At 44.5% G+C, this 18,953-nt stretch overlaps 1 protein-coding gene across 24 annotated transcripts in view; it reads right to left on the bottom strand.

Moving 5' to 3' along the window:
• Positions 1–18,953, bottom strand: part of NFIA (nuclear factor I A) — a 352,139-nt gene that overhangs the window by 287,603 nt on the left and 45,583 nt on the right. The window lies entirely within an intron of this gene.

Below are 18,953 nucleotides of genomic sequence, written 5' to 3'. Positions count from 1 at the left end.
AGTGACTCCCGGTATCTTCTAGAAGTGGAGTTGTTACTTAAAAAAGGATGGCAAGAGCCTACTTCGCTTTGGACTTTTTCACTGTTCGACGAGAGTACTCAGAAAAGGAGGATAAATAGGGCTGATGAAGACTGTAAAGCAGCTAAAAGCAATCGCTGAATGAATTACTTCAGAGCTGTACACTGTTATTAGAATAAGTGTAAGGTACTATCCTTTTAAAAATGGCCAAAGAAAATAAAATGGGATCCTCCAGGCAATAGTATTCTGACCTCACCAAATGCCGTTGTCTAATTTAGACTGCATTAGCAATTGCGTTCCTCACAAAATCCTGAGTAGGAGAAGGGAAAGGATTTATAGATAGCATTATGTCCTAAAGAGATTCATACAATGAAATTATAAAATGCATTTAAAAATACATAATTAGCACTTTTCATCCATAAATTTCCAAAGTGATATTTTTAAAAGGAGGACATTATCTAACTCCATGTGGACTAAATAACTTTAAATCAAATGAGACGATTTATGTGTTTGAGAGATGTTTATATTTGAAATAAGAGCATCATTTAACATCTCTTCGCCCTTCTCTCATGCTGATTTATCTCCCATATTTCTGGAGGTCACTCTTATTGGTAGAAGTCAGCATTTGTTGTGTTTTGCAATGCAAAAATTCTTTTCATTCCCTAACACTAGAACAATATTTCATTGAATCGCTCTGGTTTATTAGACTAGTTGCACAGATGTCCTCTCTTCCTGAGCCAGATGTAGGGAGCGCTGCTTCCAGCTTAGCCCAAACTGGAACATGTTGACAGAATAACATAACTGAGACCAGACATATTGCATTTTACACTAAAGGTCATGCAAAAAGCACAGGCTGCATATAGCATGGACTGTTTTACATAAACACGCATTTGGTTCAGCTTTGGTATAGGGATTACTGAAAGAATGCTCGGGGAGGACAAGCTATAAAGCAGTTAGAAAGATCTGACGGTTGCTGAATGAATTACCCCCAGACTGGTGCATCTCACTGCAAAGAAGTGCAACGGGCTCTCTGCAGCAGGGAGCGAGAAAGGGGTCTTGGGGAAGTGGTTCTGCTCGAGGTTCTTGCAGAGAGACTGGGCTACTCGGCAAGTTTAACGGGAGACGCCCTGGGGACTTTTTGTGCAGGGGGTTTGATTCAGCAGTGTCCTTACTGTGCTAATGCCTTGTACCAACGTAAGAGCAGTGACTAGAAAAATAAACGGAATCACCTAACAGGGAAGCTGAGTGAATGCAAGTGAGGCCAGAGTATTTCCAGTGGCTCCAGCAGCTTTGTGGGAAGAGCTTGTGAGAAGCATGGATGGATCCAGATGGTACAGATGAGAAAGGATTGTCCTGCAGAGTAGCTACAACTTCAAATGCTTAAATGTCATGCTCATTAAGTTTAGACAAATTATCCAGGTGAGTCCGAGGATGAGGGTGCAAAACCAGATCAGGGCCAAAATCCCAAACGTTTCTTTGTGAATCAGGTTGGCCTTCTGTGACAGAAATCGAGCACAGTACCGGCCATGCTGACACCAGTTCTGGTAACACAGGAGGGGGAACAAACCCCTTCCGAACATTGCAATTCACCTGTGACTTGCAGAAGGCTTTTTTTTCTTTTTTCTCAAGAAACTTAACCCTTCCCTGTTTTCTGCTCTGAAAAACGGGTGCAAACATTAAACCTCTTAAGGATACTGTTCGGTTTAATTAATCGGTGTTCATAAAGTCATTGAATTAACAGTACGGAGAGTAAGTGCCAAGTATTACTGGTACTATGAACAAATGCACAACAGCAAATGAATATAAGCACACTGCAAAGGAGGAATGTCATTAAGGAAAGAGGTCCCATTTCAAGCTGCCAAATACAAAGGAGTGAGTCATTTATTTTCAGTATGAAAAACATTTCAATGTTGTTCTTTAAGTGATTCTGCTTATGATCATTACTCCTTAGCTAACTGCTATAAATAATCCCAAGTGGTGACATGGTCTTCTATTCCCACCTAGATACGCAGAAAATGAAGACTGCAAAATAGGAAAATAAAAATAGTTTGGAAAAGGCACGTCTGGCTTGCCACGTGCTAAATACAGTCTTTGTCTTATGCACAGTTTTGCCTTTCTTTTGCTCCTGCAGACATCTCTGTGCATACGGGACTGCAGTGCCCCACGCTTCGCCATTACGGTCGGACCAAGATTTATGAGTTGATAACTGTCTAAATGTTGGATCGCAAAGTATCATTTTTGTTCTCTCCTGACCTTAGCTGTAACCTATGGGATTGCAGGCAGAGGGAAACGTGTGATTTCTGTACAGGCAGGCAAGGTAATGCAATCTGCTGGCGCTGCTAAAGCACAGCTCCACGTTCCTGTGAGAGTGAGTGCATTGAATTGGCCCATAAAAGAGTTGCAAAGGGTACACAACGCGGTAGGAGTTTCTCTCAGAGACTGTCAGATAGTGCCCTGGCTTCCTTGGGTATGCTCAGTGCACCCATCCCGAGGTGACAAAGGAGCAGTTTGTGAGTTGGCTGTCAGGTTAGCCATGATATTCTGGCCATTTCTTGGTGTAGCTGTGATCTGCAGCAAAACTGTAGAAATTTATGGTACCCGAGGCTTTGGAGCAAAATATGTATGTGCCCCATTTTGGACCAAATACACCTGCTTATTTTATTCCTTACAGTGACATTTGCTGTCCACATCATGCACAGACAGGCTGGTCTCTTCCCTTGTGCGCTGCCTTCAAATAAGCGTCTGTCTGCTCCCTGCAACAGAAAGCCTTGTGCATGGAAGTGCCATCACTCAAACAGCGCTTGGGCTCAGTTTCCAGACCGTGGTAAGCTGCAGATGAATGCCAGCAACTATCTGAAGATGAACCCAAGTGCTTGGGCGTGAGGATCTGCAGAGGGCTTGGCGTGTTCAGATGCAGGTTTGCCGAGTTCACCCCTGTGAAGTTTCAGCAAAGAGCCTAAAACCCAGTGCAACGCTGTGCCTTGAGGTGCGACAGAACTGCGCTACTTCAGAGGCACGCTGACGTAGATTATTGACTTATTTCGATGCTCTGAAGAAGAATCTCACACGTCAACCAAGAGACACTCATTTAAACTGGAGCAGCAGCGGGGCAGATCAGACTCAAATCCTCTGCAGAAGTTGTCTCCGTTCTTTCCTCTCGTGGAGGCAATGAAGAACGGCAGCCAACCCCCCCGGGTGGTGCTGCAGGAATTGGCTGCAACAGGACTGTTCGGGAGCACGGCCTTGCTGCGCTCTCTAAGTGACAGGGCTGAGCAGCTCCCACCCTGTGGGCATCGCTCTGAGAGCAAAGAAAATGTTTCCTGCTCTTAGGAAGGCCGAGACAGTGATCGTCCCCTTGGACAGCGCAAGGCAGGGATGGGATTCCTGCGCTGTCACTGCCGACACCTTTAATGCATGTAACGAAGAGAAGCTCTGGTCTCCGGCTCTGTCACTCAAAGGCGTATTTGCAGAGCTGTGTTTATTACAAAATAATTATAACTGCAAATTAGGAATGGGGGTGTGCTAGCACCTCCTTCCATCTCTCTCATATGCATCTAAAGTAAAATTAGCGTGGTGAAACTATTGTAACCTTCTGTTATAGGTTCAAGGCAGAAATTAAACTGAGATACTCAATTAGCTAGGCGCAAACACCGTGCATGTTGGCTTCACTGCCCATTTTCCAACCCCAGCAAGCCTATTTTCTGCACCAAACAGCCCAGCATACTGGAAACAACTTTAAATACACGTAGAACTCAAACAAGGCACAGCTGAACTCACTCACACCGGGCTGTTACGTGGCTTTGGGGCCTGTGGGGCACCTTGTCCTCGACTCTTCCCTACCGTGATGCTGGTCCTGGGAGAGGAGGGTGGTCAGGGCGATACCCGCACAGACTGGTGGCCATCCCCATTGCCCTCCACTGCTGTGGTTCAGGGACTGGTGTGTGGCTTGCAAGGGGAACAACAGCAAGGTGAAGTTCATTGAATTAGGTTTGCTACGGTTACGTTTGTTACCAGGAGGATTTTTATTTTATCGGTAATTTTGCTACTGTAAGGATCTCTGATTGCAGCAGGTTCTCAGCCAAGGGACAGCCACAGCCTAATGAATTGAAGTAACCTACCCATACAGACCACGATCACTTTGCAGAGAAGTTATTTTCCAGATTTCAGTGTGCTTTGCTGTAATTTAAAGGTATTTCATAGCAGCGTTTTTTTAAGAGACTGGTTTACAAAGCTCTGAGCACTCCTTTTGGACATTCAGCTAAGCTGTAAAAGTGAGGGTTTAAAATCAGTGCAGGAAACTGTTTCCTAAGGCAGTTTATGAGTCGGTCCGAGTGAGAGCCATAGTCCTGGGACACGCTCAGAGCCCAGATACATAATGTCTGGGTCAAGAGCCTAACTGAGATCTCGGAGATACCAATTCCACATATACGGCAACCCCTTCCTCCACTTTTTTAAGGATCAGACTTTTCAACAAGGAGAGGGAGAAGTGTTGAATGAAAAATGTTACTGTCAGGGTATGTTTTCCTACTGGAAATATTTTACTGACTGCTTCAAGGGAATAAATGCACAAAATATAACTACATTAGAAAAAAGATTGTTATGCATGCATATGTTTTACAGTTCATGCAGTGTGTTTTATGTTACATGTGACTTGAGCTGGTTAGGGTTTAGGAAACTCTTGAGAAAGGAAATGATCTTGACATTTGCAATTTATTTGTTCAACAGATCCAGAAACTGAAGGTTAAAAAAATTAGACTTGCCTAAGTATACGATGGCATAAAATTGGAATAAAATACTAAATAAATAATTGGGACATATACGACAAATAAATATATTAAAACTAATTAAAAATTATAAAGAATAATTTGAAAGAAAGAAAACGCAAGGCTATGCAGCACATTATATAAAATGCATATGCATGGGCTTTAAGTGTAGTCCCGAGGGTGACGCACGTCTGTACTTGGTTTGCCACTGCAGAATTCACCAGGAGAGCACAGACCTAATCACAAACCTTTGGCATAGGTTTAAGCAGGTGACAAAGGGATTAGGTTGTATGAATTTTAGAAACCATACCTATGGATATTCTGGTGCACAATTATGTTCTGACTTGGTTATTGTGAATTAAGACAGCCACGAACTACGTATTTCAAACCACTGCAAGGTGGGAATTTCACCTTCAGCTCCCTATAATGCCACTGATGACATCCTTAACACAGGTATCTCAGTGTAAATCTATGTTTTAGGGACTTGTGGGTCATCATATGGTCAGCGAAGTATTTCATCCTGTGGTTAATCCCGTGGATGCCATGCTCTGTTTGCCTTGAGGCTTGTTTCAAGGTCTTGATTAACACCAGCGCTCCATGCCTAGTTAAGCTGGCAGAGGCCCGTTGTGCAACCAACGTGGGTTTCCTGTCCCCCGTGCTCTCCAGATGGTGCTTTGCACTCCCTCCCCCTGTGCCAGCACAGGTGTTTCTCTGGCCATGCAGCGAGAGATCAGAAAACTAAGCTCAGTGAAAATGGAAAATTAAGCCCCCACTCCCCCACCCTTTTTTTTTTTTTTTTTTTTCCCAATGCCTGATTTTCTGACAGGCCGTTTCCTCGGTTGGGTTCACTGCAGATATTCGAGCAGCATCCAGGCACTGGTGCCTGGCTGGATCGTGGACCTCTTTGTAGACTTGCACAAGGAGAACGCTTCACCCACCACCAGGCTGGTGAAGAAGCAGCTTGCTCTGAGTATTGGCCATAAAAGCACGTCCCTGTGGGATTTGCAGTGCAGCCGCTACTTGGTAGTTATTGCCCGTGCATAAGCTTTCCTCATGGTGAGGGAATCCTTTATAGCTGAAATCAGCCAAAACCCTGGCGCTACGTACCCTCTAAATTTAGACATTTAAAATCTGAAAAGGCTTTCTCGTTGGTATGGCTGCATTAGGAGCAACTTGATGCTTCCATGCTAAAATCCTAAGCTCACAGCCTCCTACGGACACTGCAGTTCCGTTTCGTTTCCCCTAAGCTGGGAACAGTCAGTTCGTCTCCTAAAGGCGGACCCAGCCCGCCAGAGAAGATCACGAAGTCTGAGAAGTGGATGAACTGTTTGGTGACACCACCTTGCTTCCAGATGCCAAGAGCATGAGCATCTTCCCACCTTCCAGCACCAGAAGTGCCCACCAGCAAAGTCCCTCCCCATCACACAATAATGACACATCTGCCCACGGGATGGTGTCACAGGAAAATGGGGCTGTAGGGCCAGATCCTGACTGCGTTCTCTCCTACACGATCGATTACATGGTGGAAAGTAGAAATGTATATGGTCACTTGAGCTAACTTTTCTTAGTTAGCCAAAAGGAGAACTATCCTGTTGTGTTCTTCCCCCAAAAGACAGTAAAATCATGACCCTCTTCTACGTGCTAAGATATCTGTTCTGCCCTAAGTGAGGCCTTTTCGGTATTACGTGGTTATCTTGCTTTTATTCTGATTTGTGGCTTTTCTCTGTGGGTTTGGTTCTCACACATCCTTGTTGTGGTTTGCTACCTGAGTTGGGGTTCACCGGGTTTTGTCTTTGAGATCACGTTTACTCTCGGCTAGCTTGGCAGAATGCCTCAAAATGAGATAGGTTTGGGGCAGGAAGCGGCAGCTCCCACACAGAGGTTGTCACCGAGGCTATTCAGATGACTGCGTTCCCACTGAAGTGAAGCTGAAGATGAACTCCACCCAAATGACTGCGGTAATAATTTGCATTTTAGCAGGGTCCTATCCCATCTGTAACGCTAAACTCTGTGCTCTGACCTGAAGGGTGCCCTGTAAGTCTTTAAACAATAATTTGATTAACTTGTGCACGCGTTGAGAGGAAAAGATTCAGTTTTAGAACATCAGCTTCCTACCCCAAATACCAACGAGGCTTTAAGTGCAAGGAGCTTGGTTCCCTGACGTTAGGGATCAGTATTTCTTCAAATACCACACGGAGATGGCAGAGGACAGGCTGGCAATAGGCTTTTGTGCTTGTGTGCAGTCAGAATTACTCCTCTAGTCACTTCTAGCCTTGTTTCTCTGTACATCCAGTAGATGATGTGCTCTCCGCCAGTGACACAAGCTTCTGCTGCCGAAGCTGCTCCTACCCTTGGCAGCAAGCAGCGTGTTTCCACGTCCCCGGCACACAGAGGACAACCTCTGCAGCTCCTGCTGACAAGGAGCGAGGCTCGAGCAGCCGCGGCGTCCTTTATGCAGGGCTCCCTGCCCCGGGAGATGCATCGCTGCTACCTGGAAATGATGCTGGCGTGGAGGTGGCTGAGCCAGAATGCAGCCTGCTTTTCCTCTGCGAAATTAATCCGAGGTATTTTGATGAGGTGTGTAAGAGAAACCTTTGCATATTGACTCCCTAGCAAGGTCTGAAATATGCCTTCAGGACCCACTGCCCTCTTCCAGGGTGTTATAATAGTGAAATCTCACTGTGCTTCTTTTTTCTTAAGAGAATCAGCATCAGGGAAGGAAGATAAAGCAACAAAAATATATGAATGCATCGTAAGTTGGAATGGGCAGTTTTTAACAAGTATTGAGGGAAAAATAAAACTCTTGAGAGTCTTCAACTGAACTTTTACTAAGAAGAGTAAAGGGAAAATCAATTATCCAGCCTACAGTAGCTACCTTCTCTTACAAGTTTTTGTGGAAGATTTTTTTTTTGTTCGCATAACTATTTTGGATTCGAATTCTATTTTTTCTCTTCTATTTTACCTGTATTTGAGGTAAAGCACGAAACTTCCTCTAAATGCCACCCTGCAGTAGTTCGTCCTTAGGATATTGTTTTAGACGTAATTGAATTGCTGGGGTACATTAAACATTGCAGTGTTTTAAGCAGGGGAAATAATTTAATGATGTGGTCTTTAAGACAGTTAATTAGCCTGGCATGTATGAAAGTGTAACAAGAACACCACCTACTGTAAAAGTGAATGTTCTACACTCTGGAGCACTAATTCCTTATAGCTTCACCCTGCATGGAAATTGTTAACCCCTTTTTTGTCAAATGTTTTTAGCCAATATTACTGAGTCTGGAGTTGGCGATCACAGCTCTCAACAACATTAGCCAGAGGGAATATCTGAGGGGCAAAATAAATCACAATTGGTTTAAAGATCAGTAGCGATTATTTATGGGAAGATTATTCTGAGGTCTGATACAAGTCATTTTCATAATTATGATGGATTTTTTTTTAGCTGGAAATGGTAAGGATTAAAAAAAAAAATCTGATGATGTCAGCACAGTTTTTAGAAAATTGCTTGTTGTGACCCTGCTGCAGCATTGGTGCATTGCAGGCTTGATTTATCCACCGTGAGACGGACTGTAAATGATAACTTCAGCGCTCGGTCTTAGCAGAAGGTGGCATAAGTCGTGGTGCAGGGGAAAACAGAGCAGTCCCTCCACAGCTCTGCACTGCCGGGAGCAGAGAGCAAGATCTGCATCCCCTGAGCAGCCTGAGCTCAGACCCCCGTGCGGTCTGGGAGCTCTCAGCACCTACCTCACAGTCATCATTTCAGGGTATTCAACCACTTGTCGAGGTTTCATTCAGAGCAAAGCATGAGAGAGGTCTCTTGAAAAGGTCTGCAGACCTGGAGCACCTGGAGTTTTTAAAACACAATCATTGCTTGTGTCTGGAAATCGTAGCTTTTATCAGAACTTTTAGCTTGGCGTATCTTGGTCTTTTAAGCTCTGCCACTTCACCTGTCAGTTTTATTATTATAAAGCTCTGCCTCTTTACCTGTCAGTGTTATTATTATAAAGCTATAATATTTAACAATTACAATAATGCTCCAGGTCTGAAGTCCCAAATCCTCAGAGATCTTTTGCACCCCCTACGGAAGGCACCTACGATGAGTTATGAGTGACCACAGGGCACACTGCCAGGCCAGCTGGGAGACGATTCACTGAGATGGTAACATCTTCCACTAAAAGATTAGGAAAGGAAAAAGAAATCTGATGGGGAGAAACGATGAGGAAAGTCTGCAGGGAGCACAGCATTATGCTGGCCTTGTGGAAGGCAACGCAGATATTGCTCTTACTTCTACAAGCCCTTGATTTCACCCAAAGTCACTTTCTGTTTTTATGCCTGCTGTTGAAAGTGGTTAGCACGGCAGGATTTTTTTTCTTCCAGTCAGAGAGCAGTTTTTGTGATTTCTAAGGGATGTTCGGTGCTGGCAGGGCTGGGAGCATTCCTGATTAAACAAACTCCCTAATAGACCAAGTCTTGCGCTGCTAAACTCACATGCATTATTGCGCAGGAGGCCAAGCATATTTCAGCCACAATGATGGAGTGGGCAGCACTCTGTCAGATCAATTATGTACAAGGCCCATCTTCTCTATGATTCCCTCGATTTTTCCTCCTGACAGTTCACCTTGTGCCCAACCTTCTGTTCTCACAGAGAAAAACCTGCAGACAATAGAAAAACCTAAGGCTGTTTTTCCTCGCTGCAAAATGGCACAAAGTAACTCTTTCCTGGCAGGTTCCTCATGACTTTTCACACTAATTTATCTTGCCCAGTTTGGGGGATTTATAGCCTCTTTCTCTCTTTCTTTTATTATTTTTTTTTTCTTGCTTCCTCTTTTTGTTCTCTTTGGCAGTGTTGTGGAAATAGGGAGCACGCTCCAGCCTGCTGGTTTGCAGCGTGGTCCCTGTACCGCTAACGGCGCTGCGGCTGGAGGCAGGCACCCATCCTGCTCCATCTCCCCCGTGGGTTCTGTGCTAGGGCTCAGAGGCTGCCCGTTTCCCACCCGAGAGCTCATCCCCCATGGGGTACAGCCTGTCCCACACCCTGGCGGTGCAGACACCGCTGAGACCGGGGTGCACACATCCTTCATTTCACGGCAGCGCACACTGCTGCCTGGGGAGATGAGTCCTAAGGGACTGCAGTTCCCAGTAAATTATCTGATGCAGGTGGCCTCAACCATTTACAATCAGTTCTGCCCTGCAGGATTTTTAAAGAAAGGAAGATGAATCTGAATCTTCTAAGTGAGGGCCAGTATCAGCCCATACTGCCCAGAATAATTCAAAGCAGACTTCAGATGAGCGAGGAGCTGAGTAAAAATGAATGGAGTGGAGTGAGCGGGGGGAACTTCAGAGAAGAGAACCGCTGTGAAGCTGGTGCCTGGCCTTTCTCCATCCTGTAAGTCAGTTCGTACACCTGCATCAGCAAAATGAGCTTTGGTGGTACCCAGGGTGAAGACAACCAGGAAAACACGGCAGAGAAGGAGCTGAACGGCTCAGGCAAAGTTTGTATTACCCTTCTGTGTGGGAGCAGATACTACAGAGCATGTTTAATTCCTACTCAGTTGCATGCAAGCAAAACCAACACAAAGCGCAATCAAGCACATTGTTATAGCTTGAGTTAGATTCCCTGTATGAAATAAAAAGAAGTAGTACCAAACTGAAACAAAGCTCAGACAGATGTATACACACAAATGTGAAACAGAGGCGATGTTTATCAGGGGGGACCTCCTGGAGTCCTTTCAGCGCAGTGCTGGTGGGAAGCTCGGGAGCCTTTCTCTGCCTTTGGTGGAACTGCCTAAGCCATCGCTGCAGTCAGCAGAAAGCTTCAGATAAAAAGCTTTGGATTAGAGAAATTTGTTCAAAGTGGCGAGTGTCAGTGATGTGCGCAAGGGGAGAGAGCCCTGTGCCTCTCTCTACGAGATAGGAGCTTATTTGCCTTGAAGTTGGTGCAAAGAACATTAAATGCAGCCGGAACAACTCAGGAGAGCCAACCACAGCCTGTGCCCCGAGGAGCTGAAGTGGGAGATCGCTCCAGCCAAGGATAAGCACATATTTTTTTGGTTCAGATTGGTATCTTCTACAGATGCCTTGTCTTCCTAACAACCCAACTTCCTTCCCCAGCCTCTGTTTTCTCTGATCAAAGGGCTGTAGTCTTTCGATAGGACAGAAATTAAGTCATTTTTCTACCTGGGTCACTTTAAGCTGGGGAGAATTCAAGGTCCTGATAATATGGGTTTTCCACATAGTCTTTTTTTACTCCTCACTGTTTTCTCTTTTACTTTGATCTGACCAGTTCTACTCTCACTTTTCAATCTCACTTCTCTCTCCCTCTGTAATGAGAATACTGATAGCAGATATATTATGTGGTATATATTGCATCAAGCAGTCACAGCACGCTAGGATCACTGCATTATGAGTAAAGAATAGACATGGCAAATTGGCAAGATTCATCCATGAAAAGTCATTAAATTCATTAATTGAGAAATATTCCCCAAGACAGCGTTAGCATTTTTGGTCTCTGATACCCAAATTGATTTAAAAAAGAAGATTGTGCAAAATAAGAATTCAAGCTTCAGTAGCTAAGAACTCTGCAATAAAATATTTTCAAATGTATGCAAGTGTCATTACGTGGCATAAGATGTTTTTTTATAGCTAATTGCTTCTCCTATCAATGGTTCTGTAGCAGAACCTTTCTAACAAACAAAAAAAAAAGTGTCCTGGAGTGAGCAAGATTACATTTTTAAAGATACCTAGAGCATCTTTAACAACAAAGGACAATTAGTCTTTTCTCAGTGGAAAAGGTCAGCACTTTATCTAGTCTCTGTATTTAAGGTTTTAATTAGAGATCAACTATGTAATGACAGTGCCTGATGGCATAGTGCTTTATGTGCTGCTAGGGCTGACTGCAGACAACCAAGTCCCTGAGTCCTTTTCCTTCCTATTTGGGCATATTTCTGGTAAATACCTTGAAATCTGTGACCTCTCTATCTGTGATGTTATGACCTCTAACCATGCTGCAGCCTGAGAAGAACGGTGAAAAAATAAATAGCTGGAAGCTGATCCTGGAAAAGAACATAGTACGTCTGAAAACTTTCCCTTTATCAGGCAGTGATTTGAGAAGAATATTTAGCCCCGCTGAGGAACCTTGTAATTCCAGCTCCTAACACTGCTGCTTTCTGCTGGGCGCATTGCTGAAGGAAAGGGCCCAATAACCTAGATTACTAACGAATATTTCAATCTGACAGCTCACTATCTATCTGACAGCAGTGCTGTGACAACACGTCTGGGTCAGATTCAACACTATTATGTAACCCACCAACCAAACCTTTTTTTGAATACATTAAAGGCTGCTTAAGTACAAAACCCACTCATGCAAATCTTAAAATGCAGGGAAATATTTGGCTAAGTGGAGTTTTTGGACACCCCTTTGTGCCCACACATTATAGCAAGCGATCACACCGAGAAACAGCCTCCACAAGAAACTCCTTTGCATTTCCAGCATCGAAGAAATGTAACACATGCCCAAATTCCTCTGGCAAGAGGAACAAGCCTTAACTCTGACCTCAGCTGGAAGCTGGCAATGCCAGCTTTGGAAAGGGGAAGCTCAGCCTGACGGTACCTCTCGGGTGGAAGCAGGCAGAGGAGGGAAATCAGCTGTGGGAAGAAGTCTCCCTAGACAAGGCATTTTTGTTGTTGTTTTTTTTGTTTGTTTGTTTTTTTTCAGTCTACAGCACAATATCCAACATTTCTTAAATCACTAGATTGTGCATGACTAGAAAAGCCATCTTTGGGTTCCGGGAAGGGGATGAAGGTGGTGGGACTCGAGGTGAGACACCCCCGTCCCTTTTGGCAGCCCCTGGTAGGTTTTGGCCAGCGGTAGCAGACAGATGGCTGGTGTTACTGGCAGCCTGGCCATTTCTGCTGGGTTGAAATCCTTCCTCAGTGCTTCTGGAGCCCTTCAGCTGCATTCCACTTCTGACTCAACCATAGGCTAGATTTAAATAGGGCACTTGTAAGCAGAAAGAGACGTGCCCACAGAGGGCTTCACAGCACTTCGTGCTGGTTTATATGAGCGTCTCAGAGGCTACCTGTGCAGGCAATACTGCCGAGCTACCAAAACAACCTTCGTGTCAGCCCGTGCTACAGCCACTTATCCAAACCATCCTTGGGCAGAAGAGGGGACACAGCAGAAGCGAGAGGGAAGTCACGCTCGGAGGTGCTGCCCGCGCTGCTCCGCGGCGGTGGGACTGGATGCTTTGGGTTTGAGTGGCAGCGGCAGGCCTGGCTCCGGGCCAGGCACCGGGGCGGCCGGAGACACGTCCCTGCTCGGGCAGGGGCTCTCAGCTCCCGGCGAGATATCACTTATGAGGCATATTTCGTGCCCTCAACACTGGCCTCTCTCACCTGGATGTCACATCAGTGTCACCGGTTCTTGCTGAATTTGGAGCTCAGCAGTTCCTGGGAGCTGGGAGCAGCTGCCCGGAGGCAGATACTGCTTATCAGCATCTTGGTTCCCTAGGAGGCCGAGTCTCTAAACTCCCGCTGAGCTGTTACCCAAAGGCTTCCATCTGAGAAAGAAAGAAATGTCCTGCACCCCGCTCCTAAGTCCTGGGCCACCAAGACTGGTAGGAAACGTGGGCAGGAAGGGATTTTGTGCTAATGCAGCGGCCTTGGTACCAGCCACCAGTCATTAACAGGACCATTAGCACAAAAAAAAAGGAAAAAAATCAACCAAGTTCCTGGGATGTCCAAAGGATTTAGTGACAGGGAGCCCCTCACAGAAGGCACAGATGAATATATCTATGAATATTGTATCAATTCCTCAAGTTAAAGCAGAATTAATTTACTAGGTAGGTCTGTCCTTCTTTTCCTTACAGTGTGACATGGTGGCAGACCTTCAGTAACCCCGCTAGGGTTAGTGGAGGTGCTTTGGACCTGCCCTTATAATCTAAGCAGACTTTGGCCCTTCTGGTTTTAAATGCTTCAAGAAAACCTCCACTTCTCACACGGAACAAAAGTGAGCACAATACTAAATTTCATCATTTCCTCATCATTCATTGTGTAAGCAGGCAAAGAAAACACACGTTGTGCTGTTTCAGAAAGGAATACTCTCTGTGGGGCTCGCAAGTAAGAACATCATGTTTCATGTATATGATATTCAAAGTATTTGATTATTTGTAGAAAACCCGGTGATTCAGCAGCACCGTGGGCTAGGTGAATCAGAGGGTGATAGGAAGGGGTGTTTGTCTGAAAGTCTTGTCTCCCTTAGCAGCCCACAACGTCTCCAGTCCTCAGCAACCTGCTTCCTCTCTCCCAGAAACGAGGTCTTTCCTGCACAGCCTGGTTCCTGTACTCCGCCGAGCCTCCGATTCTGAGGAGGTTACACATGGGTGTAGGTGAGGTGGGTGTTATCTGAGGTTACACGTGGGTGTAGGTGAGGTGGGTGTTATCTGAGGAGTTAGGTTCACGTATGAGCCCTCTGGCAGGGGTGTAAACTATCTGAGGTATGACACACGTGAAGGTATGGTTATTTGTATTTTGTACAACCAGCTTCTGCTGCTGACTATTAAGAAGAAAAATTTGCCCATCACGTGTACCAGTAGCTGCAGTTATAGCTGTGGTATGGACTTAGAAATGGAAGTCTTCCTGAAGGAGAGCTTCACAGAGCCACTGACTGTTACAAGAACAAACAGGACCCATGTCTGGACTCCTGTATAACAAATAACAAATGCCCAAACTGATGTTTTTTCAATCCCAAGCATATCTTTAAGATAATCATTTCCTCCTAGTACCAACCTAGAGAGATAGATTTCCTCTATGTATCTTATATCTCCCAGTGGATCTAAGGAGGGAGCGAGATCTCACCTCGGATTTTTTAATGCACAGTCAGCTCTCATTGGTAATGGACAAAATCCAAATTCTTGTACTCTAAGCAAGGGGAATGGAAATCAGTACAAAAAAAAATATGGACAAAAATAATTTCGTTTCTGTTACTTTAGTCTCAGTAATTTTATTAGGCATTGCCCCTGTGCCGTCGCATACTGCTTTCTATTACCCACTTTCCTGAACTAGCTGCAGTCGTAAGAGTAAGAGGCACAGTGGCCCATGACTTGGTAGGTCAGCATTTTTTATTTCCTTTCAGCTCTCTCTAATGAAAAGCACATGCGTCCAGTAAATCTTGCCTTTTCCCTTATTAAACCAGTCGATGTTCATTATTGAGGTCTGTGCCTGGCTGGGTGGGAATCAATAAGATGATCCTTTTAATCGCCTTAGTAATCAACAAGCTATTTCTTATTTCAATCTCAGCCCAGTAGTCATTGAAATCCAATGATTTATCTGCATTACACATCCACTCACATGCGCGCTTACAGAGCAAGGAGGTTTTATGTGTATACAAAAGACAGAGAGAGAGGGGCTAGATTTCACAATGTACTTTAAATTAACGTGCCAGAGAGTTGCCCCCAATTTTATTATTTACTTCCCAGTAACCAGTACACGCATGCCTGCGAGGACCGAGCACGAGTTAGACAACGTGCCAGTGCCTGCAACACAAAAGATGAAACTGCAGAAAATAAAGGCAATTTTAATGGAAGGAACAGCCAAGAGGTTCATTATACCTACCCTAAACCTACTTTTCTGATTTTTCCTCGTGCAGGGAGGCAGCACAGTGCTGCCGAGAGCCCGCTGTGCTATGAGCCCGGTAAGCACAGCTCTGCTGCATCACCAGGGACAAGTTTTGTCCCTCGGTGCCTCAATTTTCCCAGCTGTGAAATGGGAATTCTTGGACCATTTACCTTCATAAAAGACTTTCTGAATCTGTCTGAGTCCTGTCTGCACTATCCTTTAGGTGGTCGTATTTTGAGGGTTCGGACATAAAAATATTTGGATAAATGGAGGGCTCATGCAAGCCTTTCTCAGCTGAGAAGCTCCTGAGATGTCACTACGTCTGGTTATCTGAGTAAGGATTCTTTGCACAGGTGGGGTAAACTGAACATTGCATGTCGGGGAGGTTGCTGTATGAAATGTGGTTTAATTGCCCAATGAAAGCAGCTGGGCAGGAATGGCAGGCCCCTGACCTTGTTGAAATAAGCAGCAAGTCCTCAGCTGATTTTAGTGATTTTACCCCGTATTTTCTTTTTGCTGAAAGGTCATTATGGTGTGAATTATGGACTCTGTTAACAGACGGAAAATTGGACACAGGGACTTTTTCCTGCTAATTTATAAACTTTGTTTTTTGGAGAACAAAAACATTAGAGGAGGAGAAGAAGAAAGAAAGAAAGAAGTCAACGTGTGAGTGCATCAAGTGCAGGCGCTGGAGCATCTTTCAGCTGTGCCTCCTGCTACGTAGGGCCGAGCTGTGTTTGGGCTGCAACCCGACACTGCCGCTTTCTCCCCCAAACAGAGCTTTTTCTCATAAAATTCAGTCAGGCACTTCTTCTCAAGTTCTTCATACACTTTTCGCAAGAAAAAAGAAATCATTCATATCTCTCAAAGAGAGTCTCGGATTCTTCAGATATTTTCCATTATAAGCTTTTGGCACCATTATTACCCACAGATCGAGTTACTTTTCTGATCCCTCTTCTTTCATCTAGTAAAAATGGATTATTTCATTATTAGCCTGGAACCGTTACTGTTCACAGAGATCAGGTCTGTATATGAACAATGCCTTCCCCAGTACATTACCGAAAATCCCGTGGCTGTTGTAAGGTTTCCTTTAAACACTAGAACTCTTTTTTTTCTTTTTTTTTTGTGAAATCAGCATAGTCACATAGTCTCTGAAAGGAAATTCCTTTTCTCTGAATTATACAAAAGTGAGATATGGTCATTTTCAATAGTTTATGGAAGGTCTTAAGTGGTGCTAATCCCGTAACTAGTATGTTTGTGTACACAGCATATGTATATACGTGCATATATGTACTTCCAATGTCTAGGCTAACATTTACTGTAACCTGACTACATTTTAACTATCTAATTAACTGTAACTTAATGTTGCTGTTATGTCAAATCTGCCAATGTATTAAAACAAGTCCTGTGAAAAATGGATGGGCTGAGTCATGCCAAAATCTCCAATTTGGAAAGTTTAGCTGACGGGAAACAATTTTTGTTGTTGTGTGCCCAGTTTCTATTTTTTCTATTCCTCCTCTTCCAACAGAAGTCTCTCTGTCCACACGTGGATCTCAGTTTGAGAAGCAGGGAAATCTCCACAACTAAAATGTAGACCCACATCCTGAACAGAAAGGGGAATGTTTTTACGTTGGTGTTAGGAGATGCATCCTGACTCCTTCCCTTTCCTGCCCCATTCTCATTCAGTTCCTGTGGTGAAAACCATCCCCAGCATCAGAGTCCTCATGACTGGGGAGATCGGGGGAGCAGGAAGAGATCTCGGTCTTGCAGGTCCTGGGACATTGTCCTCAGCTGCATGACTGCTGCTCCCGCTCCCGCTGCATCCTTGACCGGGCAGCAGCAGTTGTGAGGGCTGGTCCCGCTGCCTGCGCCTCTGCTCCATCTTCTCAGAGCAAATCATCCTCTCGTGCCCTCAAAGTGTTTTCCTGCAGGAGAGCACCTGTCCTCTGAGAAGTGGGCTAAATCCATCCATTAATTTTGCAAAGACCACCAATAATCTGAGCCGGTGACAACTTCTAGACGCCAGCCACACGGGCAGAGGCAGAACAGATGGGATGCCAGGTAGAGAGCTCTGCTTCCCATCCCCACTCCTCTGAGAGGAGCTTGAATTCTTTATGTCCTCCATGTGCCTGCTAATTAAAGTGTCTTATCTGCTTAGACTCCATCAGAACATGTTTTCTACTTAATATGAGACAAATGGTTTATGTAAGTGGAGTCTTGAGTTAGACACTCAGTTCACATATGAGCGAAGGTGACAGCAATATTTTAAAGATTTGTTGTAGAATGATGTTTCCTTCTGTGTTTAGCTTAACTTATTTATTCGAGTACATTGCTTCTTTTTAACTCCTTGGTACCTTCTTCCTATATGTGCCGTTTCCATCCTCATGCAAACCCATGCCAATAAGGCAAGAAAAAAACCCACCTTGGATTGCAGTTGCCTAGGTTTGATTCTGAATCTGGAATTTCGCAGGAATCCTCTGTTACGCTGAATTATCACATAGAGGCGAGTGTAACATCTTTGTGGGCTGTAGGCTCTTCCAGACTCTTTGTCCTCCATGGTAATGTCCCAATCACAGTGAAGTGCTCCCAAATGTGCAAGGACTATTTAAGCTTTGTAAATGCCGTCCTCCAAAAATCACTCCACATAAATGTTTCATGTCTCTCCTCTGCGATGCACAGGCCCCAAACATTCAGCTGTGAGGGTGTTTATATTTGTGGAACTCTCTTGAACATTTGCTGTGGATTTCAAACAGCTGCTACACTGAAGCACTGGGAATAGTAAGATCATGAATATTCAGGTGAAGCCACTGGAATGAACAGCCGTTAATAGAATAAATGCCTAAACAGTTGTGTAAGGCTTATTAAGACCTATTGGGGCTGAGATAATAAATTCCCTCTTTGACATGTTGCAACTACTGTAGTTTAAACATTTTGGACCACCTCTTCAGAACTGAAAGAAAAAATTATGTTAGTTCTGTGTGATAACACAATGAAACACCTGGAAGGCTTGGCGCTTGTATTAGATTTGGCAGAGAGATTTTAACGTGCTAGCTCATCCTCACTTAAAATCATGGCACTGTTTATTGTGTTAGTTGTCAAGGTTATCCAAATTACATACAGTCTGGAGTGAGCACAGTTATTTTGCTAGAAAGTATGTATTTTTTCTATTTTCCTTTCAGGTTTGGAAATCATCGATAATTTACCTTTGCATTGCTGGAGAAACATGGACAGAATTCCACTGCACAAAAATAGCGACTAAGCAGGATCTTAGGAAAATAATAAAGCATATTTAAAGTTGTCTTATCCTACTGTGGAGGATAACCCAGCAAAGTTCAGGAAACCTGCAGGCAGTGGTCTAGCTTTGTATGTTCAAAAAGGTTGGCGGCTCTGCAGGTGACATTCTCGTTATGAGGACACCTGGCTGGCTGCAGCAAGCACAAAGCACTGGAGTTGTGCTCGGAGTATCAGGAGTGCTTAATTGTTGCAGGAGAACTGTCTTTTCCTTTGAATTTAGCTGTCACGTTGCATTAGGCTGTGCTGCATTGCCTGGTTGTGGCATCC

Source organism: Anser anser (genome assembly GCF_964211835.1).
Source record: "Anser anser genome assembly, chromosome: 8".
NCBI lineage: Eukaryota > Metazoa > Chordata > Aves > Anseriformes > Anatidae > Anser > Anser anser.
The sequence above is the reverse complement of the archived record's forward strand: the minus strand, read 5'-3'. Positions and strand labels throughout refer to the sequence as shown.